This window comes from Loxodonta africana, chromosome 12 (assembly GCF_030014295.1).
Source record: "Loxodonta africana isolate mLoxAfr1 chromosome 12, mLoxAfr1.hap2, whole genome shotgun sequence".
Lineage (NCBI taxonomy): Eukaryota > Metazoa > Chordata > Mammalia > Proboscidea > Elephantidae > Loxodonta > Loxodonta africana.
The window spans coordinates 67,239,701-67,262,479 of record NC_087353.1 but is presented as its reverse complement, the minus strand read 5'-3'; the positions used below and the strand labels follow the sequence as shown (position 1 = coordinate 67,262,479).

Below are 22,779 nucleotides of genomic sequence, written 5' to 3'. Positions count from 1 at the left end.
AATGATTTGGAAAAGGATAGCAAGAATGGTTGCACAACTTGAAGAATGTAATCAATGTCACTGAATTGTACATGTACAAATTGTTGAACTGGCGGGAGAAAAAGTGAGCCTGCTTCCCATATGTTCCTGTTAAACTATCAGAAAGAACATGAGGCAAAATCCACAGACCAGGTATGTTGGGCTTTCACAAAATATGATATTTAGGGTAGCGAGATACATGAACTCAAAAAGCATGCACTGGACAATGCAGGACTGGGGATGCAAAAATTAGTAAAACATGGGTCAAGTCCATAGCTTTCTCATTTGGTAGCACGGGAGAGACACAATACAATGAATTTAAGGCGCATATAACACACACGACTGGGACAAGGGGCCTCCATTTCATCTGAATCCTATAAAACGACAGGTTTGCTATATGGCTGATTGGGTAGAAGCAGACCACGAGGGGTAGAGTCACGTACCAAAGCTCAAAGATGAGAAAAGCTCCAGAGAAGAGCCTGAACGAGGCAACACCATGAAGAGTGACTGGCCAGGTGATAAGGCCAGAAGGGAAGTCAGAACCCAGTTATCAAAGGCCTCATATTCTAGGTGAAGCCAAAACCAGAAACAAGTCCACCGCCATCAACAAGAGAAGAGATAATTTGTGGTACATCCACACAGTGGAATATAACTCAGCAATGAAAATGAATGACTACACACAACTACATGGATGGCACTCAAAAACATTATGCCAGCGTAACCAACGTCACTGAACAACTTGTGCAGAAATTGTCGAATGGGAACCTAAACTGCTATGTAAACCTTTACCAAAAAAAAAAAAAAAAAGACCCAACAAAATGTCACTTAAAAAGAAAATTATGCCACGCAAAGGAAGCCCAACACAAAAGACTACCTGCTCTATGATTTCATTCAGGTGATATTCAAGGATAGGAAGTAAGTAATCTATGGTGAAAGAAACCAGAACCTCTGTTACTTCTGGGGGCGGGGGGTCGGACTGACTGAGGAGCAAAAGGGGGACTTTCAGTAGGTGGGGTGGTGTGTGACAAAAATTATCTTCATCCTAATAGAGGTATTGGTTACACAAGTATATGTAGGCATCTGTCAAAATTTATTAAAGTGTACACTTAAGATAGGTACACAGCACTGTATGTAAATACATTGTTAACTGATGTTAGCTGCCAGGGAGTTGGCCCCCAACTCATGGCAACCCCACGCACAACAGAACAAAATGCTGTCCCATCCTGCACCATCCCCATGATAGACTGGGGATTGGGCAGTTGTGATTCACAGGGTTTTCACTGGCTGATTTTTGGAAGTAAATCACTTTCTTCCTAGTCCATCTTTGTTTGGAAGCGCCGCTGAACACACCATAGCAACACAAGCTTCCACTAACAGATGGGTGGTGGCCACACATGAGGTGTACTGGCTGGGAATCGAACCTGGAGAGAATTCTACCACTGAACCTCCAGCGCCCCTATGTAAATTTTACTCGATTGAAATAAATTCTAGGCTAAGGATTTGGCAGTTGGCAACTGTAAAAGCCAATTACATGAATACTGAATGGTTTTATACCTATAGGGCTCAGCACCAAGTGCCTTATATAAAGCTAACTTTAGCAGTTACCTTTTTTCAAATTTCCTTTGCCACAAAGCTTTTTTTTTTTTTCCCCTCAAAATTAAAATATTACTCAGCACTCCAAAATGCCATACCAAGAGAAGACTGTTCTGCTCGAAGTGGAGATAGGTGATCAAAGACCCCTCCGGAAGACTCCACCCTCAGGGCATCCCCTTCATTCCTGTTAGGCCCGAGACACATCTGAAGAAACTTAGGGCTCAGCGGATCTCAGGTTAAGAGCCACTGATCCAAGAGGCCAGCAGGACTGCCGAGACCAGTTGCACAGTTGAGCACTGCACAACTTCAGATTACAATGTGAATGGCACCCCTGGAGGTATGCAACACAGCAGCACTAGGGACCAGGCAGGTAGCACATGCAAGTGAAGCAGGCCCAGAAAAAATGACAAACGCTATCACTCAGCCAGCAGCACATGGAGCTCAGGAGGGTGCACTGGGAGCTGCAGCAAACCCTGTTTAAAGAGGACAGCTGCTACTCACCTCCAACTGATCGTTGCTATGTGAGAAAGCAGGCCCAGCATTGCCAGGTCCTCTTTTTTTTTTTTTTTTTCCCAAGAGAAGCCAGGAATCTGGATTTTATATGAAGCTTCCCAGTTTTTAAATGCTGGAAATTAATTTTAATTTAATTTAATAAAAAAAAAATCATTGTGTAGCCCAAATCAAACATATCTACAAGACAAAGACATACTTCTAGGCCACCAATTTGCCACTTCTGGTTTAAAACTTTAATCAAAAGGCATCTGAGTTCTTGGCAACAAATAGAAACAGGCATGTATACATTGCCCCTTTGAGTCCTGGATAACCCAGTGGCCTTCAAGTTGACTCAGATTCATGGTGACCTCACATGTGTCAGAGTAGAACTGTGCTCCACAGGGTTTTCGATGGCTGGTTTCTCGGAAGTAGATCTCCAGGCTTTTCTTCCAAGATGCCTCTGGGTAGATCCAAACCTCTAACATTTCAACTAGCCACCAAGTGTGTTTACACCATCCAGAGACTTCTGTGTTCTGAGAACACCCAGGAATTTAAACTTGATGCTTTCTGAGAGTCGGGAGGCTTCCATTACATCTTCCTTCCATTTCCAAGGAATTTGCAACTGGCATTAGCAGAGACACAGCACAAAGCACAACTCCAGAAACACAGTGAGAACAGTGGGTAGAGCTTCCTGCATATTTGCCCACCTCTTGACCAGTGCTGCACAGAGTGACCACCACTGAGTAGGCTGGAATCCTGAGACGGTCGTACTCAAATCCCAACTTCCACCAGACCAGTGTAGGCACCATTTAGATGAACAAACAGGAGAAAACTGCCTGATTAAAAAGGCTTATTACATCATCTAAAGGCAGACTTCTCTTTACAAATAAGAGAAACGATTGCAAACATGTTTTGGTGTTATTTTCTTAAGGCTCTTCTTCCGTGTGATTATTTTGGGAAATCCTCGAAGGCTTAGGAACTCTAATGGTGGGAGAAGGTGGGAGCAAAGTAAAGGAGCAGAAAAAGAGGAGGACCCTCAATGAGATGGACGGACACAGTGGCTGCAACAATGGGTTCAAACACAGCAGTGATTGTAAGGATGGCGAAGGACCAGATAACATTCCGTTCTGTTGTACATAGGATCACTATGAGTCAGAACCAACTCAATGGTACCTAACGACAACACAGAGAATAAACCAACAATCATGAAGATGGCACAGGGCCGGGCAATGTGTCACTCTGTTATACATAAGGTTGCCATGGGTCGAGGCTGACTCAATGGCAACTAACACCCACAACTATAGAATCACCTGGGGAGGGAGCTTCTTAAAAAATCAAATCTCTTTCAAGCAGCCATCCAAGGTGCAACAATTGATCTCAGTTCACCTTGAGCAACAGAGGAAGGAGGAGAATCAGGAACAGGAGGAGCAACTGGAATGTGTGGTTAACTGCCTCCATAAACAACTACCTCCTTTGCCATGAGACCAGAAGAACTAGATGGTACCCAGCTATCATTACTGAACATTGTGATCAAAGATTCCACAGAAGAATCCTGATCAAAACGGGGGAAACACAGAACAGAATTTCAAATTCTCATGAACTCCAGACTTTCTGGAGCCAAGGAGGCTGGACAAACCACTGAAATTATTGCCCTGAAACCATCTTTAAACCTTAAACCAAAAATACTCCCCGAAGTCTTTTTAAAACCAAAGTTTAGCTTAACTAGTCAAAAATGTCTGCCTTGAGCATTATGATCTTTTAAGAACTACCGTCAAAGTGACAACGGCAACTTAAACAATTAGGTAGGGAACCATAACAGGAAGTGGGTTTATGTTAATGGAGAAAGAACAACTCAGAAAACAAGGATGAGAATGGTTACACAACTTGAAGAATGTAATCAATGTCATTGGATTGTACATGCAAAAACTGTAGAATTTCGTGTATGTTTTGTTGTGTATATTCTCAACAACTAAATAAATATTTTTAAAAAATTAAAATCTCAGGTTCTTACCAGATGACTACTGAGTCACCCTGATTTCTCAGCAAGTATCATCAAGAGATTCAGACCATGATGAAATTCATTGACTATGGCCCAAACGATCTTATCCACACTTGTGGCTTTGAATATTGCTTACATGCCAAAAAAAAAATTCCCAAACCTATTGCTGTCAAGTCGATTCCGACTCATAGCAACCCTATAGGACAGAGCAGAACTGCCCCACAGGGCTTCCAAGGAGCAGTTGGTAGATTCGAAGTGCCAACGTTTTGGTTAATAGCCTGAGCTCTTAACCACTGCACCATTGGAGGTAAAATATCAGAACTTTAGCCCAGAGCTCCAAGACACAGATGCATGAGTCCAAGACACATGCATCCATCTGTGGACTTGGTATCTCTCCTTAGGTACATCATAGGTATCTCAAATGGACAAGAACAAAGCTGAACCCTTAATCTTCATCTTAGTCAACAGCACCTCCATCCATCCAGCTGCCTATGCCAGAATGCGGGCACTATCCTGGACACCTTTATTTTTGTCACTCGTGATATCATATCCCTGACCCAAACATGTTGCTTCCTCCAGAAGAAACCTAAAAGTAGGTTTCTTCTGGAAACAACCTGCCGTGCCTCTCTCTGTTCTCTGAAACCTAACCCAGCCTCAGCGACAAGGAGAAAGGCAACTCCTTCCTCCTGAGTCACTATGGCTAAGGGTGAACACAGTGTGGGTTCTCATGGAGGTAATAAGGCTGCCCTGTCTTCCTCTATTCACCACCGCCCCACCCCACCACGAAACCAAGAGGCATGTGATTTCTTTTGGAGAAGGAGAGATCAATAAATACACAAAAATGAATTCCATAAGAATTCAAAATGAAAACAAGAAGTATATCATAAGGCAGTGCAGGCACAGGGCAAAATGGATCATACTGACAATACTACACTGGTAGTCTGGTGTCATCTTTCTGTGCCTTCATTTTCCCACTTTTGAGATGGGATGAGAACAATAATACCGACCTCATAAAGGTGTTCGAAGGAATCAGAGAGATAGAGCATGTTAAGTGCCCTGTTTAGCCCTAGCGCATGGGGAGCATCCAAAAATGTTTTCTATCTCTGAAGGCATACCTTTTGAAAAGTACAAGACACTATCATTTTCTAATGCAAAAATGACAGTGACCCCTGTAGACACTACAGTTACAATAGTGACAAAGGAGATTACATGATAAAATTGCTGGAACAAACCTTTGTTATGGCTGAAAGAGCATGGCCTTGGAGACAGAAAAACTGGAATCTAGAGCACATTCTGACTCTTATCATGTGATCGGGGGCAATTTTTTCCCTCCTCTGAGCCTCAGCTTGCTTGATTATATAGATATAGGTATTACCAATATTTCTCAAACGTATCATTGTCCAACCACCATCACAGTTTTTATCTACATATAACCTAGAGGGTCAGAGGAGAAGGGAGAACCGTCAGTGAGACAGACTGACACAATACCTACAACAATGGATTCAATCCTAACAACTATACTGAGGATGGCATAGGACCCGGAAACATTCACCTTCTGCCATACATAAGGCTGCCATGACTTGGAACTGACAACAGCAACTAATAATAATAACAACATATAGCCCATACTGTTGTTTATTTAATATTTTAAAATTTATATTTATTCAAAAAATATTTGTTAAGCATCTGCTATATGCCAGGTACCCTTCTAGGCACCGAGGCAATGTCCTAAAGGATTTTTTTGTTGTTGTTTAATATCTTCTTTACCCTCAATGGAGTCCCTGGGGATACAAATGGCTAAGCACTTGACTACTAACTGAAAGACTGGTGGTTCAGATCCACCCAGAGGCACCTCAGAAGAAAGGTCTGGCAATCTACTTTCATAAAATCAGCCACTGGAAATCCTACAGGGCAGAGTTCCACTCTGACACGCATGGGGTTGAAATGAGTCAGAACTGACTTGACAGCAACTGGTTTGGTTTGGGTTTTTTTCACCCCTCCCCTACCTTAAACGCTAATATCTATCCATGAACATATGAGATTGATAAACTAATGACAGATACTTTTTAAAGTATATTAAAATAAATGCATAACTATTAGAAGGAAAAGGGTCCATTAATATCAAATACATTATCTCAGATGCTACCAGGTGGATGCTTTTGGACACATTTTGTTAGGGGCCATGGAATCAATTTCGACTTACAATGACTTCATGTGACAGAGTAGAACTGCCCCATAGGGTTTCCTAGGCTGTATTCTTTACAGGGGCAGAGCATCAGGTCTTTTCTCCTGCAGAGACTCTGGATGGGTTCAAACTGACAACCTTTCAGTTAGCAACCAGGCGCTTAACCATTGTGCCACCAGGGCTCCTTTTTTGGAACATGGTCCCGAATAATATCTAAGATCCCTTGCAACTCCCAAAACTTAATTCTAAATCTCTCTGGAGAGAAGACTGACGCCGCTTATCTTCCTCTTTTCCTTCCCACTCTTGACGCAGCAATGAAGAGAGTGACATTAATTGAGTAATTATTCCGCAATTACCAGAACTTTTCCTCTGAGCCTGAGACTAGGGCTCTGTCAGTTTGAGAATATGCTGGAACTTTCTGGCTCTCTGTTTTCAATTCACACTCCCAAGTTCAGGCACTTTCATCTCCTCCTCTTCAGTGACATGGGACGTTTCTTTACACCCAGGCAAACACGTTTTTATCTTCAAAAAATATTATCAACTTTCAATGACCTCTCTCTATCTGACGGGAAAGATTCCAAAAAACCTCATAATCATCCTATTAGACAGCTCTCACCAAACAATATTTAATAAGTTATGCATAATGAGTTCAAAACCTGTATGCTCTAAGTTGCCTTTGAAATACAAAAAAAAAAAAAGGTTTGCAAAGGAAAACTTCCCCACCAATCAATTTAAAACCCCAAGAACGTCAGTACAAAAATGGGTTAAGGACATGAACGAAATAATTCACAGAAGAAAAGACAAACAACTAATAAGCATATGAAAAGGTACTCAACTTCCTGAATACTCAAAGAAAATGCAAATTAAAACAAGAGAGCATTTCTTTGTTGTTGTTTCAAATTAACCAAGGGATTTTTTTATCATGTAAGAATTTTCCATGCTAGCTAGAGTGAAGTGAAACAGGTACTGGTGTGGGAAGAATGAGGTTCCTACATTTCTGGAAAGCAATTTGACACTGTGTTTCAGGATCTTTCAAAAAGGTTATAATCTTCGACTCAGTAACTCCCCTCTCTAGGAAGCCACCCTAAGAAAACCATGGAATGTGGCTCAGTTAACAGAGAATGTTGGCCTTGAGCATTCCACTCTTTTAAAGAACTATCTATATGCCATCAAATTGACAACAGTAACTCTAAAGCAGAGATGGGACCCTTAAGGGGCTGTCTTAGTCATGTAGTGCTGCTATAACAGAAATACCACAAGTGGATGGCTTTAAGAAAGATAAGTTTATGCTCTCACAGTCCAGTAGGCTACTAGTCCAAATTCAGGGCACCGGCTCCAGGCAAAGGCTTTCTCTCCATCAGCTCTAGAGGAAGGTCCATGTCATCAGTCTTCTCGTGGTCTGGGAGCATCTCAGCGTAGGAACCTCGAGTCCAAAGCGTGCTCTCTGCTCCAGGCATGGCTTTCTTGGTGGTATGAGGTCCCCATGTCTCTCTGCTCATTTCTCTTTTATATATCAAAAGAGATTGGCTTAAGACGCTATCTAATCTTGCAGGCCTCATCAGTATAACTGCCACTAATCCACCTCATTACATCATAGTGAGAGGATTTAAAACACATAGGAAAATCATATCAGATGACAAAATGGAAGACAATCATACAACACTGGGACTCGTGACCTAGTCAAGGTGACAGATATTTTGGCGAGACACAATTCAACCCATGACAGGGGCATAGAGAGAATGACAGTTAACAGCGGTGAAACAATATGGGTAGAGGTAATGAGAACGGTGACACAATGTGAAGAATGTAACCAACAGCACTGATCTGTACATGTAGAAACTGTTGAACACATGTATGTTTTGTTATGTATACTTTCAGCAAAAAAAGAAAATTAAGAAAACCATGGGAGATTTATCTAGCAAACATTGGGTTCACGGACAAGGATACTCATGGTAGGTATGTCTACGAATAGGCTTTCTCAACCACAGCACAACTGACATTAAGCAAAAACCAAACCCATTGCCATCGAGTCAATTCTGACTCACAGTTTCAAAGGAGCAGCTGATAGAAGTCAAACTGCTGACCTTTTGGTTAGCAGCTGAGCTCTCAGCCACTGCACCACCAGGGCTCCACAACTGACATTAGGGGTCAGGTAGTTAATTCTTTATTGTGAGGGCCTGCCTTGTGCGTTGTAGGATTAAGCTTAGCAGCATCCTGGGCTCCACCAGTTTCAGTTGCCATTGAGTCAATTCCGGCTCATGGTGACCCCAGTATGTCAGAGTAGAACTATGCTCCACAGGGTTTTCAAATGGCTGATTTTTTTCAGAAGCAGATCACCAGGCCTTTCTTCCATGGCTTCTTTGAGCGGACTTGAACCTCCAACCTTTCAGTCAGCAGTTGAGCATGCTAACCATTTGCACCACCCAGGGACCCCTGGACTCTACCCAACAGATGTCAGTAGCATCCTCCTTCCCATAAGCCCCAGTTATGACAATCAAATTTCTTTCCAGACATTATCAAAAGTCCCCCTGGGGGCAAATGCCCCCACATGGAGAACCACTGGTAAATACTTTTTAAATCACCTAAATATCCAAGTATAAGAAAATTACTAAGTAAGTTATGTTCTGTTCACACGATGGAATATTACGCATTCATTTGAAATGCTGCTTTTAAGGAGTATTTAATGACATGGAAACCTAACCATAATAAAATGGTATATGAAAAAAAGTACAGAATAAAATTTTTAAATAGCTACATATTCTTAGAAAAAAACAGACTAAAAGGGACTAAAGCAAATGCCCACTGCAATAATCTTCAAGTAGCAGGATAAAAAGCAGTTTTCATTTCCTTTTTCAAACCTCTACTGGTTCTATAAACTAAGAGAATGGACTTCTACTCTGAAAAACCTGGCTTTAAATCCCTGCTGTACCACTTTCTGGCTCTTATTATTACTCACTCACTTCCTCCTGATCTCTGAGTCTCTGTCAGTTTATCTATAAAACATGATAATCACAGTGCCTACTGCAAATCAACCACTTGCTAATGAGTCAATTCCAACTCATGGTGACCCCATGTGTCTCAGAGTACAACTGTGCTCCACAGGGTTTTCGATGGCTGATTTTTCCAAAGTAAATCACCAGCCCTTTCTTCTGAGGCAACTGAAAAGCCTCCAACCTTTCAGTTACCAGCCAAGTGCATTATGTTTGCACCAACCATGGACTCCTACTGCAAAGGATGGTAGAGAACAGTATGCTAACACAGGTAAAGTACGTATCAGGATGCCTGGCTGGTCATACGTATTCAGTTAAAGGTCAGTTTTCATTAACAGGAACTACTTTTTGAATTTAAAAAAAAAAAAAAAATTTCTTAAAGAGAAGACAAGTACCAAGCAAGAAAGAGCTTGTCTAATTTCTCTCGGGAGATACATTGTCCGAGAATGAGCGATCACTGGTGGTTGGGACTTTGGCACAGAGCAGAACTCTGTTAAAGGCAGACCAGAGACAAACGGAAAATTCACCAGGCACAAGCGGCAACCTGTGAGATGTTTTCAAGCTCCCTGTTGAGTGCTGACGTGTCAACAGCCATAGACAGTGTCTAACTGACTGATGGTTTAATCTACCAATGAATGGCCTTCCAAAGAGGCATTGGGAATTTGCCCTGGAAATGGTATTGTGCATGTTGTGGTCCGTTTGGACTGGAGGTTGGAGAGCCAGGAATCTCAGCTCAGTGGAGGAGAATTTAAGCAGACCATGGGTAGGACCACTCGGATGCAGTGGCAAGAACGTGGCTGCAATGCAGTCTTGCAGTCTTGTCTTGCCAAGTTCCTTTTCCTCTTTGGGTCTCTGACTCAAATCTTGATGTATTTAGAGAAATAGTATAGTTAAGTGTATAAGGTGTTACGGGGGCTTGTTGTAGCACTTAATGACCACAATTCTCTCTTTCTTTCAACGTTTACTGAATGTGCCAGGTCCTGGGAAGGCGCTGGAAGGAAATGCTGCCGCTCCTGCACCATCCTCATGATTCGATTCGGCCGTTATGGTTCATAGGGTTTTCATTGGCTAATCTTCAGAAGTAGATCGCCAGGCCTTTCTTTCCAGTCTTAGTCTGAGCTCAACTGAACCTTGTTTAGTATCACAGCAACAGTCAAGCCTCCACTGACAGAAGGGTGGTGGCTGTACATGACGTGCATTTGCCGGGAATCCAACCTGGGTCTCCCACATGGAAGGTAAGAATTCTACCACTAAACCACAACTGCTCCTGGAGCCTGACTGTTGATGTTGTTAGTTGCAGTGGCGTCAATTCCGGCTCACGGCGACCCCATGTGTTACAGAGTAGAACTGCTCCATGGGGTTTTCCTGGCTGTAATCTTAAGGGAAGCAGATTGCCAGGCCTTTCTTCCACAATACCACTGGGCGAGTTCAAACAGCCAATCTTTAGGTTAGCACTCAAGTCCAAAGGTTTTAATTCCAGATCTTGCAAGCCACTCATGCTGAGTAAGTTATTTCATTTCTCTAAGGATCAGTTTTTTCAATTGTAAAATGGGACTAATAGCATTTCTCCCTCATAAGGTTGTTGTTAGGACTAAACAAAAGGAGGTCCATAGAACCATGTCTAATAAATGTCAGCTGTTAGAACTATTAAAATATAGGTGACTCGATGTGTGGATCCTGGAAAGGCAGTCTGATTCTCTGACCTGGGAGAGGGGTGGGATCTTCCTAGAGGGGTTAACCTGTCCCACCAATGTCCAGACTTTAGGGTTCATGATCTCACCACACCTGAATTTCCCCTCAGCATCACCAAGCAAATCCAAAGACACTTTCTTGGGAATCAAAACACACACCTTCATCATTTTAAACTCTCTCTCTCATCAAAGTGTGTTCTGGAATTCCCATTCCAGAACACTTAATTGTGCTCACAAGGAAACTTTACATAGATGAAGAGGCAGTTGTTCGGACAGAACAAGGGGATAGTGAGTAGTTTAAAGTCAGGAAAGGTGTGCGTCAGGGTTGTATTCTTTCACCATACCTATTTAATCTGTACGCTGAACAAATAATACGAGAAGCTGGACTATATGAAGAAGCATGGGGCATCAGGATTGGAGAAAGACTCATTAACAACCTGCGTTAAGCAGATGACACAATCTTGCTTGCTGAAAGTAAAGAGGACTTGAAGCACTTACTAATGAAGATCAAAGACCACAGCCTTCAGTATGGATTGCACCTCAACATAAAACAAAAATCCTCACAACTGGACCAATGAGCACCATCATGATAAATGGAGAAAAGATTGAAGTTGTCAAGGACTTCATTTTACTTGGATCCACAATCAACAGCCATGGAAGCAGCAATCAAGAAATCAAAAGACACATTGCATTGGGTAAATCTGCTGCAAAGGGCCTCTTTAAAGTGTTGAAGAGCCAAGATGTCACCTTGAAGACTAAGGTGAGCCTGACCCAAGCCATGGTATTTTCAATCACATCATATGCATATGAAAGCTGGACAATGAATAAGGAAGACCAAAGAAGAACTGACGCCTTTGAACTGTGGTGTTGGCGAAGAATATAGAATATACCATGGACTGCCAGAAGAATGAACAAATCTGTCTTGGAGGAAGTACAGCCAGAAAGTTCCTTAGAAGCAAGGATGGCGAGACTGCGTCTTACATACTTTGGACATGTTGTCAGGAGGGATCAGTCCCTTGAGAAGGACATCACACTTGGCAGAGTACAGGGTCAGCGGAAAAGAGGAAGACCCTCAACGAGGTAGACTGACACAGTGGCTGCAACAATGAGCTCAAGCATAACAACGATTGTAAGGATGGCTCAGGACAGGGCAGTGTCTCGTTCTGTTGTGCATGGGGTCGCTATGAGTCGGAACCAACTCGATGTCACCTAACAACTCCTCTCATCAAAAAATAACTCTTACAAAAGACTGTGACTGTAAACAGTAATTCATTCATTTTCTAAACTGGAAACTCCAAATTACTTCCAAACACAGTATTCCATTCTCCTCATCTCCCTGTAGGGGAGAAGCAGGGGGAGGGAGAAAGCAGAGAAGGGAGGCGAGAGGGAAGGAGGGAGGAAGGAAGGATGAAAGGAAAGGGGGAAGGAAAGGAGCAAAGAAGGAGGGGAGAAAGGAAGGACGAAAGGAGTCCTTTCATTGAAGAAGTAAAGAATGATGAGGTAATAACCGTGGGAGGTCAGGGTTCTCTGAGCAGGAACAGGAGCTGGAATACCTGAGCACATGCTCTCCTGCTCTCACCTAGCAGAGCACACAGGTGACAGATATCTTCCCTCTGACTACTCCACCTGCCCACCCCTTACCCAGAAGCCCCTTCAGGTTACTCTGGGTGATCCTCCAGCTAAATGGACTCATGCTGTCATGGTGAATTCCAGCACAAGCCAATTCTTTCTTTTCCCTGGCAGGAGCCTGGGCATTTGGGCAGATGAAAGAGCTTGAGGGTTGTCTTAAACAAGGGAGGTATTGTGATGTCTGGGAGAAATGCCACCACTAAGTGATAAATCTGGGCCAGCCCGCCTGCCATTCTCAGTTCCTAAAACACACACACTTGTGTGTAACCCCATGTGTGCCTACTTTAAGGAGGAAAAGACAAAATATTTAACAACCAGGACAGTGCAGCTACTGACCAATCAGAATGGACACTGGCCACTGTTCTGTAGTATGGTTCTGGAAGTCCCCTGCTGTTACCCCTGTAGTTGAGAAATCATGGAAAACTTTAGGGGATCTAAGGAAAAGAAAGGATCAGGGTAACAAAGAAGCACTTAGGGGGCCATGGCAATGACTATTTTCTAACTGGCATGGAGGTGTTTCAGTATTTTAACATCACTTTTTTTTATGGGAGCCCTGGTGGCACAGTGGTTAAGAGCTCAGCTGCGAGCTGCTCCTTGGAAACCACATAGGGCAGTTCTACTCTTCCTATAGGGCTGCTATGAGTTGGAATCTAATCGATGGCAATGGGTATGGGCGCCCTGGTGGTGCAACAGTTAAGCACTTGGCTGCTAACCAAAAGGTCGGTGGTTCAAACTCACCCAGCAGCTCTATGGGAATAAGATCTGGCGATCTGCTCCTGTAAAGATTACAGCCTAGAAAACCCTATGGGGCAGTTCTACTTTGTCACATGGGGTCACTATGAGTCAGAACCGACTCAATGACACTCAAAAACAACAACAACAATATGGAAGTGCCTGGGTGGTACGAACTGTTAAGTGCTCAGCTGCTGACCAAAAAGTTGGCAGTTCAAATCCATCTAGAGGATCAGAAAATGGGCCTGGAATCAACTCGACAGCAACTGGTTTAGTTTTTTGTTGTTGTTGTTGTGTGTGTTATAGGCATGTTAGTGCACACCAGCTGTCTCAGGCTGGGTTCCCTAGAAGCAGGCCTTGAGATGAGGATCTTCCTGCAGGATGTGAGTGACTTACTAAGAAGTTGCTTCTGGAAGGAAGAAAAGAAGGGAAGGAGGTAGGGAGGGAGGAAGAGAAAAAAAAGAGTGAAGTAGGATAAGAAAGAAAGGAAGCCCAGAAAGAGTGGGGACTTTAGCAAAGCCCCACAGATATAACTTCCACCTGACCCTACAGGGAAGCACTGGAGTACAAGTCGGCCCATGGTTGCCCTGATCTAAGGTAAGAGAGCTGGGCTTCATATACCTTTACCTGACAGTCATTAGTTAAGGGCTGCCCTGGAAGCAGGGTGTAAACTCTCCAGCATTGCTGGCTCTCTGCATCAGGGCTTCGAATTGGTTCATTTCGGTTTGAATCCCTGCTGAGAATCAGCATTCCCAACAAGTTCCCAGGCAACACTAATGTTGCTGGTTACAGACAAATTCCAGGAAGCGCTAGTAGAGCAGTGATTCTCAAAATTTATTATACGTAAGAATTGCCTGGAGACCTTGTTAAAATACAGATTCTGATTCAGTATATCTGGGGTGGAAATGCAAATTTTCAGCAGGAAACTGGAACAAACCGATTTGAACCCCTGCTCTGCCCGCAAGCAAAGCAGCTCCAGCAGTCTGGGGAAGTCCTTTGTAAAACAGCCAGTGGCACTGGTTGTCAGGAGCAAACACAAAGGAAAGCCAAAGGTTGAGGACCAAAAAATGTACAAAGGTCTAGGGGACCTGGGTAGGACACCAACATTGTACGCACCACTGCTGAATAAGGAAGGGACACGTACAAACGATGACGACAGTGCTTCATAGCCGGGACGCCTGTTCAGGTGCTCAACATTTCTCCTACTACATAACTCAGTCTGGCTGGCCTCCTGCTCCAGGATCACCCCTTCAAATCCCAAACAATAATAAGAAATAAAATTTATAGGGCCCACAACGTGGCAGAGACTACACGTATGACATGTCTACCTCACAAGGACTTTTCAAGGTGGTCTTACTCTTCCCATTTTAAACCCAGTTGCTGTTGAGTCAACTCTGAATCCAACTCATGGTGACCCCACGTGTGTCAGAATAGAGCTGTGTATGCTCCATAGGGTTTCCAATGGCTGGTTTTTTGGAAGTAGATCTCTAGGCCTTTCCTCCAAGGTGCCTCTGGGTAGTGCTGAACCTCCAACTTTTCCATTAGCAGTCAAGCACATTAACCATTTGTACTGTCCATTGATTCCATTTTACAGATAAGCAAATTGAGGACTGCGGAGTTTAAGAAACTTGGAGAACAATTCACAAGTGATAACAGAGAAATTCCAATAAAACTCAAGTCTGCAGACGTTACGTTCTTTTCAACCCTAATCCACTTCCCCACGCCACACACATACCCCACCTCCCTTGGATACAAACATGACCCAAAAGAAGATCCTGAGATACAGATTCATGTGCAAGTAATCTGTTAAGGACGTGTTCTCAGAAGAAACTAATAAGAGGCCGGTGGAGCCAGGATACGATGGGGATAAACTGAGCAAGGGGCAATTTCAAAGAAAGCCCCAGCTGCAGCCTCATCCCACGTGGAGTTCCGAAGTGTGCATTAGACTTCAAAGTTTATCCCAACTTGAGGCAAAACAGTTGGGCTCTGATATTCCCACATCAGTTAGCTACCCGGGCAGGTGAAACTCCCAGACGGAGTGGCTTCAGCAGCCCAAGGGCAGTCCTTCAAAGACAGTCACAGAAGCCAAGTATTAAAACATAACTCAACATGACACGAACAATGTAATCAAAGTCACTAAATTATACATGTAAGAATTGTTGAATTGTCAAAGTTATGTATATTTTTACCACAATTTAAAACAATAAAAAAGTAGATAGAGAACAAGGGCAATAATACAGACTAGATACAATGATCTTTTTAATATAAAAATGATGCAAAGAATAAAGAAAAGAGGGTTTCATGTTATTACTTCAAAAGATAAGTGCATATTAGGTGCCATGAAGTCTATGCTGACTCACAGCAACTCCACATAACAGAGCAGAAGTTCCTCATAGGGTTTTTTAGGCTATGACCTTTATGAGAGCAGATCACCTGGTCTTTCTCCCACAGAGCCACTGGCTGGGCTCGAACCACCAACCTTTTGGTCAGTGCACGGGCTCCTGTGCATAAGAAATGTAAGTTTACACTGTTTCTCAGTTTTCTCTTCTAATTTCAAATTACTAGAAAAAAAAAAAAAAAAAAACAGAAGGATAGTGCACAAGGAGACCTGGGTAGCCACCCGACACTGCCCACCAGAGCATGTGCCCTTAAAAAACCCAGCCAGGACTCTCCTACACCCTAAGCTTTAAACCTCCCCACACATCTGTCACTTTTTCATACTGTGGGGGTTTGTGTGTTGCTGTGATGCTGGAAGCTATGCAACCGGTATTCAAATACGACCAGGGTCACCCACAGCAGACGGGATTCAGCTGAGCTTCCAGACTAAAACAGGCTAGGAAGGACCCAGCAGTCTAATTCTGAAAAGAATTCATCGGTGAAAACCTTATGAATAGCAGCAGAACACTGTCTGATATAGTGCTGGAAGATGAGCCCCTCAAGTTGGAAGGCACTCAAAAGACGACTGAGGAAGAGCTGTTTCCTCAAAGTAGAGTCGACCTTAATGATGTGGGTAGAGTCAACTTTTGGGACCTTCATTTGCTGATGTGGCATGACTCAAGAGAAGAAACAGCTGCAAACATCCATTAAAAATAGGAACCTGGAATGTACAAAGTATGAATCTCAGAAAATTGGAAATTGTGAAAAAATGAAATAGAACACATAAAGATCAATTCCTAGGCATTAGGGAGCTGAAATGGACAGGTATTGGCCATTCTGAATCGGACAATCATATAGTCTACTATGCCGGGAATGACAACGTGAAGAGGAATGGTGCTGCATTCATCACCAAAAACAACATTTCAAGATCTATCCTGAAGTACAATGATGTCGATGATGGGATAATATCCATACGCCTACAAGGAAGACCAGTTAATATGACTATTTTTCAAATTTACACACCAAACACTAAGGCCAAAGATGAAAAAACTGAAGATTTTTACCAACTTCTACAGTCTGAAATTGATCAAACATACAATCAGGATGCACTGATAATTACTGGTGATTGGAATGTGAAGTTGGAAACGAAGAAGGATCAGTACTTGGAAAATATGGCCTTGGTGATAGAAACGATGCTGGAGACTGCATGATTGAATTTTGCAAGACCTATGACTTCTTCATTGCAAATACCTTTTTACACCAACATAAACAGCGACTATACACATGGGCCTCGCCAGATGGGATACACAAGAATCAAATCAACTACATTTATGGAAAGAGATAATGCAGAAGCTCAATGTCATCAGTCAGAACAAGGCCAGGGGCCGACTTTAAATCAGACCATGAGTTACTCATATACAAGTTCAAGTTGAAACTGAAGAAAATTAGAACAAGTTGATGAGAGCCAAAGTACAATCTTGAGTATATCCCACCTGAATTTAGAGACCATCTCAAGAATAGATTTGACACGTTAATGGCCGAAGACCAGATGAGTTGTGCAATGACATCAAGCACATCATACATGAAGAAAGCAGGAGGTCATTCAAAAGACAGGAGAGGAAGAAAAGACCTAAATGGATGTCAGAAGAGAATCTGAAACTTGCTCTTGAACATCAAGTAGCTAAAACAAAAGGAAAAAAGGATGAAGTAAAAGAAAATTTCAAGGGGCAGCTCGAGAAGACAAAGTATTATGATGATATGTGCAAAGTCCTGGAGATAGAAAACCAAAAGGGAAGAACACACTCTGCATCTCTCAAGCTGAAAGAACCGAAGAAAAAATATTAAACAACCCAGGAAGCATCAAAAGAATATAGAAAGAATACACAGTCACTATATCAAAAATGGTGGATATTCAACCATTTCAGGAGGTAACATACAATCAGGAACCAATGGTGCTGAAGGAAGAAGTCCAAGCTGCACTGACGGCATTGGCGAAAAACAAGGCTCTGGGAGTTGTGGGAATACCAACTGAGATGTTTCAACAAACAGATGCAGCACCGGAGGTGCTCACTCATCTACGCCAAGAAATCTGGAAGATAGCTACCTGGCCAACCAACTGGAAGAGATCCATATTTATGCCTATTCCCAAGAAAGGTGATCCAATCAAATGTGGAAATTATCACACAATATCATTAATATCAGATACAAGTAGTATTTTGCTAAAGATCATTCAAAAGCAGCTGCAGTAATATATAGACAGGGAACTGCCAGAAATTCAAGCGGGATTTAGAAGAGGACGTGGAACCAGGGATATCATAGCTGATGTCACATGGATCCTAGCTGAAAGGAGAGAATACCAGAAATATGTTTACCTGTGTTTTATTGATTATGCAAAGGCACTCGACTGTGTAGATCGTAACAAATTATGGACAACTCTGCAGAGAATGGGAATTCCGGAATACTTAATTGTGCTCACAAGGAATCTGTACATGGATCAAGAGGCAGTCGTTCGAACAGAACAAGGAGATACTGCATGGTTTAAAGTCAGGGAAGATGTTCGTCAGGGTTATATCCTTTCACCATACCTATTCAATCTGTATGCTGAGCACATAATCCAAGAAGCTAGACTATATGAAGAAGAACGGGGCATCAGGATTGGAGGAAGTCTCATTAACAATCTGCGTTATGCAGATGACACAACCTTACTTGCTGAAAGTGAGAAGGACTTAAAGCACTTACTGATGAAGATCAAAGATCACAGCCTTCAGTATGGAAAGCAAAAATCCTCACAACTGGGCCAATAAACAACATCATGATAAACAGAGAAAAGAATGAGGTTGTCAAGGATTTCATTTTACTTGGATCCACAATCAACACCCATGGAAGCAGTGGACAAGAAATCAATAGATGCATTGCATTGGGCAAATCGGCTGCAAGGGATCTCTTTAAAGTGTTAAAAAGCAAAGATGTCACCTTAAGGACTACAGTGTGCCTGACCCAAGCCATGGTGTTTTTAATGGCCTCTTATGCATGTGAAAGCTGGACAATGCATAAAGAAGACGGAAGAAGAATTGATGCCTTTGAATTGTGTTGTTGGGGAAGAATATTGACTATACCATGGACTACCAGAAGAACGAACAAACCTGTCTTGGAAGAAGCACAACCAGAAAGCTGCTTAGAAGCAAGGATGGCGAGACTACGTCTCACATCAACAATAACAAGCTTTAAATTACAAGACCTAACTTCCCTACTGTCTGGGGTAAAAAAGTCTCCTTTGCTAATATTCTAAAGATCATCTTGAGGACCATTTACAAGAGCTGATTGCCTAACATGACTCTAATCTAAGGGAAGTATCCCAATTCCTACTTCTACAGAGAGACACCATTGAGTAACTTGTCCCTGAATGTTCAGCATTATTCACACAGATCGCCGTAAATACAGAAGGATTTGACTGCTCACAGAATTTCAGCAAATTGAGCTCATATACTGGGGGGAAATAAAAGGCAGCTGAGATTTAATGTGAACTCCTTCTACAAGAAAGGTGATTGAACACATCAGAGGGGTTTCAATTTTTAACGTGGCAGATACCGAATGTGCCTTTCATTTCTCTCTGTTGCTCAGTACTTCTGTTCATTTCCTTGATGCCTGACACTCCAATATTAAGGAAGCTTATAGAAATGGGAATCAGTGTATTGGCAATGAAGTAACAAGGACAAACTGGTAGAAAGGCCAGGGGCCCAAAGCTGCTGGAAAAGTTGAAGGGAAGCTTCAAGATCCACATTAGTTACCACGTATTTAAATAAAAAAAACAACAGCAGCTGAGTAGAAAGGACATAAATATGCAGCCAACACCAAGTGCCAACAGGCACTCATTATCCTAATCACATATCATTTGGCTACAAAAAACAGAAATCCACTCGAACTAGCTTAAGCTAACATTAGGTGTCCTCAAGTCAATTTTCACTCACAGTGACCCCATGTGTCAGAGTACAACTGCCCCATAGGGTTTTCACCCTTTCTTCCACGGAGCCACTGGGTGAGTTCAAACTGCTAGTTTTTCAGTTAGTCGCCAAGCACTTAACCACTGCACCACAAGGGCTAAAGAGGACTTTAATTGGAAGGATCAGAAGTACAAGACAGAGCTCAAAGAATGAAGAAGATCCTGATCAAAAGGAGGAAAAATGTGGAACACAGTGTCAAATTCTTATGAAACCAGACTTACTGCACCCACTGAGAATGGGGGAAGCCCTGAATCTACTGCCCTGAGATAATCATTAAACTTTGAACTGAGACTATCCCCTGAAGTCATTTTAAGCCAAAGACCAGTTTAGCTCAATAGTGAAGAATGCCTGCCTTAAACATGGAGCTCTCTTAAAGAATAATCGATATGAGATCAAATTGACAACAGTAACTCGAAAGTATAAGCGAAAAGTCTAGGAGGCAGCGAGTCTACGTTAATGGTGGTGAAACAACATGGGTAGAGATAGCAAGAATGGTGACTCAATGTGAAGAATATAACCAATGTCACTGAACTCTACATGCAGGAACTGCTGAATGACTGTTTGTCTTGCTATGCATATTTTCACCAAAAATAATTTTTAAAAAATGAACTAGGAAGTCAAAAACCAAAATCACTCTCTCCTCTTTGATGCCACATTAAATGTGTGTGTGTGTGTGTGTGTGTTTATATGTGTGTGTGTATGTATTTGCTGAGCACCAACCAAGTGATCAGGCACTATGTTGAATTCTTAACTGCATTATCTCAGTTAACGCACACATAAACTCTTTGATGTACACACATTCCCATTTTTCAGATGGGGAAACTGATCCCCAGGTGATACGCATGCACATGAAAGTCTGAAAAGGACTAGTCTAGAAACATAGCAATGAATGTAAGGATGGCGCAAGAACAGGCAGTGTCTGGTTCTGTTGCACACTGGGTCGCTATGAGTTGGAACCAACTTGACAGCACCTAACAATGAGAAGTCTAGAAACAAAGGAGGTGTGGAGCTGGGGGGGCGGGGGTTGAGACAAAAGGAGGGGAGCACATGCTACAATCTTAGCAGTAGGGGCAAAGAGAGATCTGTTTTCAACAAGAAAGCAGGATTAAAAAGAAATTAAAAAGTGAGGCCAACTGAAATCAATTAAAATGGATAAACAGCAGTCAAAACAAATGAACTACAGGAACACACAGCATCATGGCTGAATCTTTGCATGTAGGGGAAGGGGGGAAGAAGTTCCAAAAGATTATATACTGCACAGATACATATTTTACAAAATTAAAAGCAACCAAAATATAAACATTCAGAAATATAAACAGAGGCAATAAGATATTTTAAAAGGAAAGCAAGCAAATGACAAACTCAGGACTCAGCATGCTGGCTGAGTTGGATGGAGCAAGGCAGGGGGTGGGCTGGTAGGAAACCATATGGTTAGATGAGTGTTCTTCTAGCTTCTGTTGTGGGTATGGGTTCATGGTGTTTATCATATGATTAAAAATAATTAACTCTATTAAGCATAACTAACTATACATAAGCAACTTCCACATGGAATAGTAAGAATAGGTTATAAACCAAGGAATATAATCAATTCAGTTTTGTATACCTGAGGGCCAAAAAGAAAAATCCAGCACTTGGCATGGTGTCTTGCATATAACAAATACGCCAAAGATTCTTACTGAATAAATAAAGGATTACTTTGACTCAGTGTAAAGGACAAATCAGAGAGGGGTCAGGCAAAGACCAGAAAAGAGAGTGTGGCTATAACTCAAGCAAGAACTGATGATGGCAGGAACAGTGAGGACAGACAGAGATGGAGTGCTGTCTGGAGATTTACTGAATGTAGAATCCACTGGGCTTGGTGGCTGATTTGAAACAGAGGGTGAAAGGGAAAGGAGTCAAGCTTGGTAGTCAGGTTCTGGGATCCCAGAAAAAGATGACGAACCATCCCATAATTCCAAGACACTATGCCTTGTATGCTGAGCAAATAATCCAAGAAGCTGGACTATATGAAAAAGAACAGGGCATCAGGATCGGAGGAAGACTCAGTAACAACCTGTGTTATGCAGATGACAGAACCCTGCTTGATGACAGTGAAGAGGACTTGAAGTACTTACTAATGAAGATCAAAGACCACAGCCTTCAGTATGGATTGCACCTCAACATAAAGAGAACAAAAATCCTCACAACTGGACCATTAAGCAACATCATGATAAATGGAAAAAAGATGGAAGTTGTCAAGGATTTCTTTTTAGTTGAATCCACAATCAATGCCCATGGAAGCAGCAATCAAGAAATCAAACAACGGGGCAAATCTGCTGCAAAAGATCTCTTCAAAGTGTTAAAAAGCAAAATGTCACTTTGAGGACTAAGGTGCACCCAGTCCAAGCCATAGTATTTCCAATCACCTCAAATGCACACAAAAGCTGGACATGAATAAGGAAGACGGAAGAAGAACTGATGCATTTGAATTATAGCGTTGATGAAGGATATTGAATGTACCACGGACTGCCAGGAGAACAAACAAATCTGTCTTGGAGGAAGTACAACCAGAGTGCTCCTTAGAAACAAGAATGGAAAGAATTCATCTCATGTACTTTGGACATGTTATCAGGAGAGGCCAGTCCCTGGAGAAGGACATCATGCTTCATGAAGTAGAGAGTCAAAGATGAAGACCTTCAATAAGATGGACTGACACAGTGGCTGCTAAAATGGGCTCGAACATAGCAATGATTGTGAGGATGGCACAGGACTGGGCAGTGTTTCCTTCTGCTGTATATATGGTCATTATGAGTCAGAATTGACTTAATAGCACCTCACAATGACAACTGTCTTGCTGTTACCAGGGCTGTTTTATTCCCTCAACATTTTATTATGAAAACTTCTCAATGTACATAAAATATGAAAGAACTGTATGGTGAATACTACATACTCACTACCTAGATTCTACAAGTAATATTTGGATATATTTTCTTTAACACACATCTGTCCAACTATCCAACCCTCTAGCCAGCCATCAACCCATCTTTTCATTTTTTAAGGAGCAAGTTCTCTTACAGATAGAGTGCCTGGATGG

General features: G+C 42.2%; 1 protein-coding gene across 1 annotated transcript in view; it reads right to left on the bottom strand.

Annotated features, from left to right (window-relative positions):
- The window catches only part of SHISA9 (shisa family member 9), a 350,081-nt gene that overhangs the window by 249,795 nt on the left and 77,507 nt on the right, over positions 1–22,779 (bottom strand). The window lies entirely within an intron of this gene.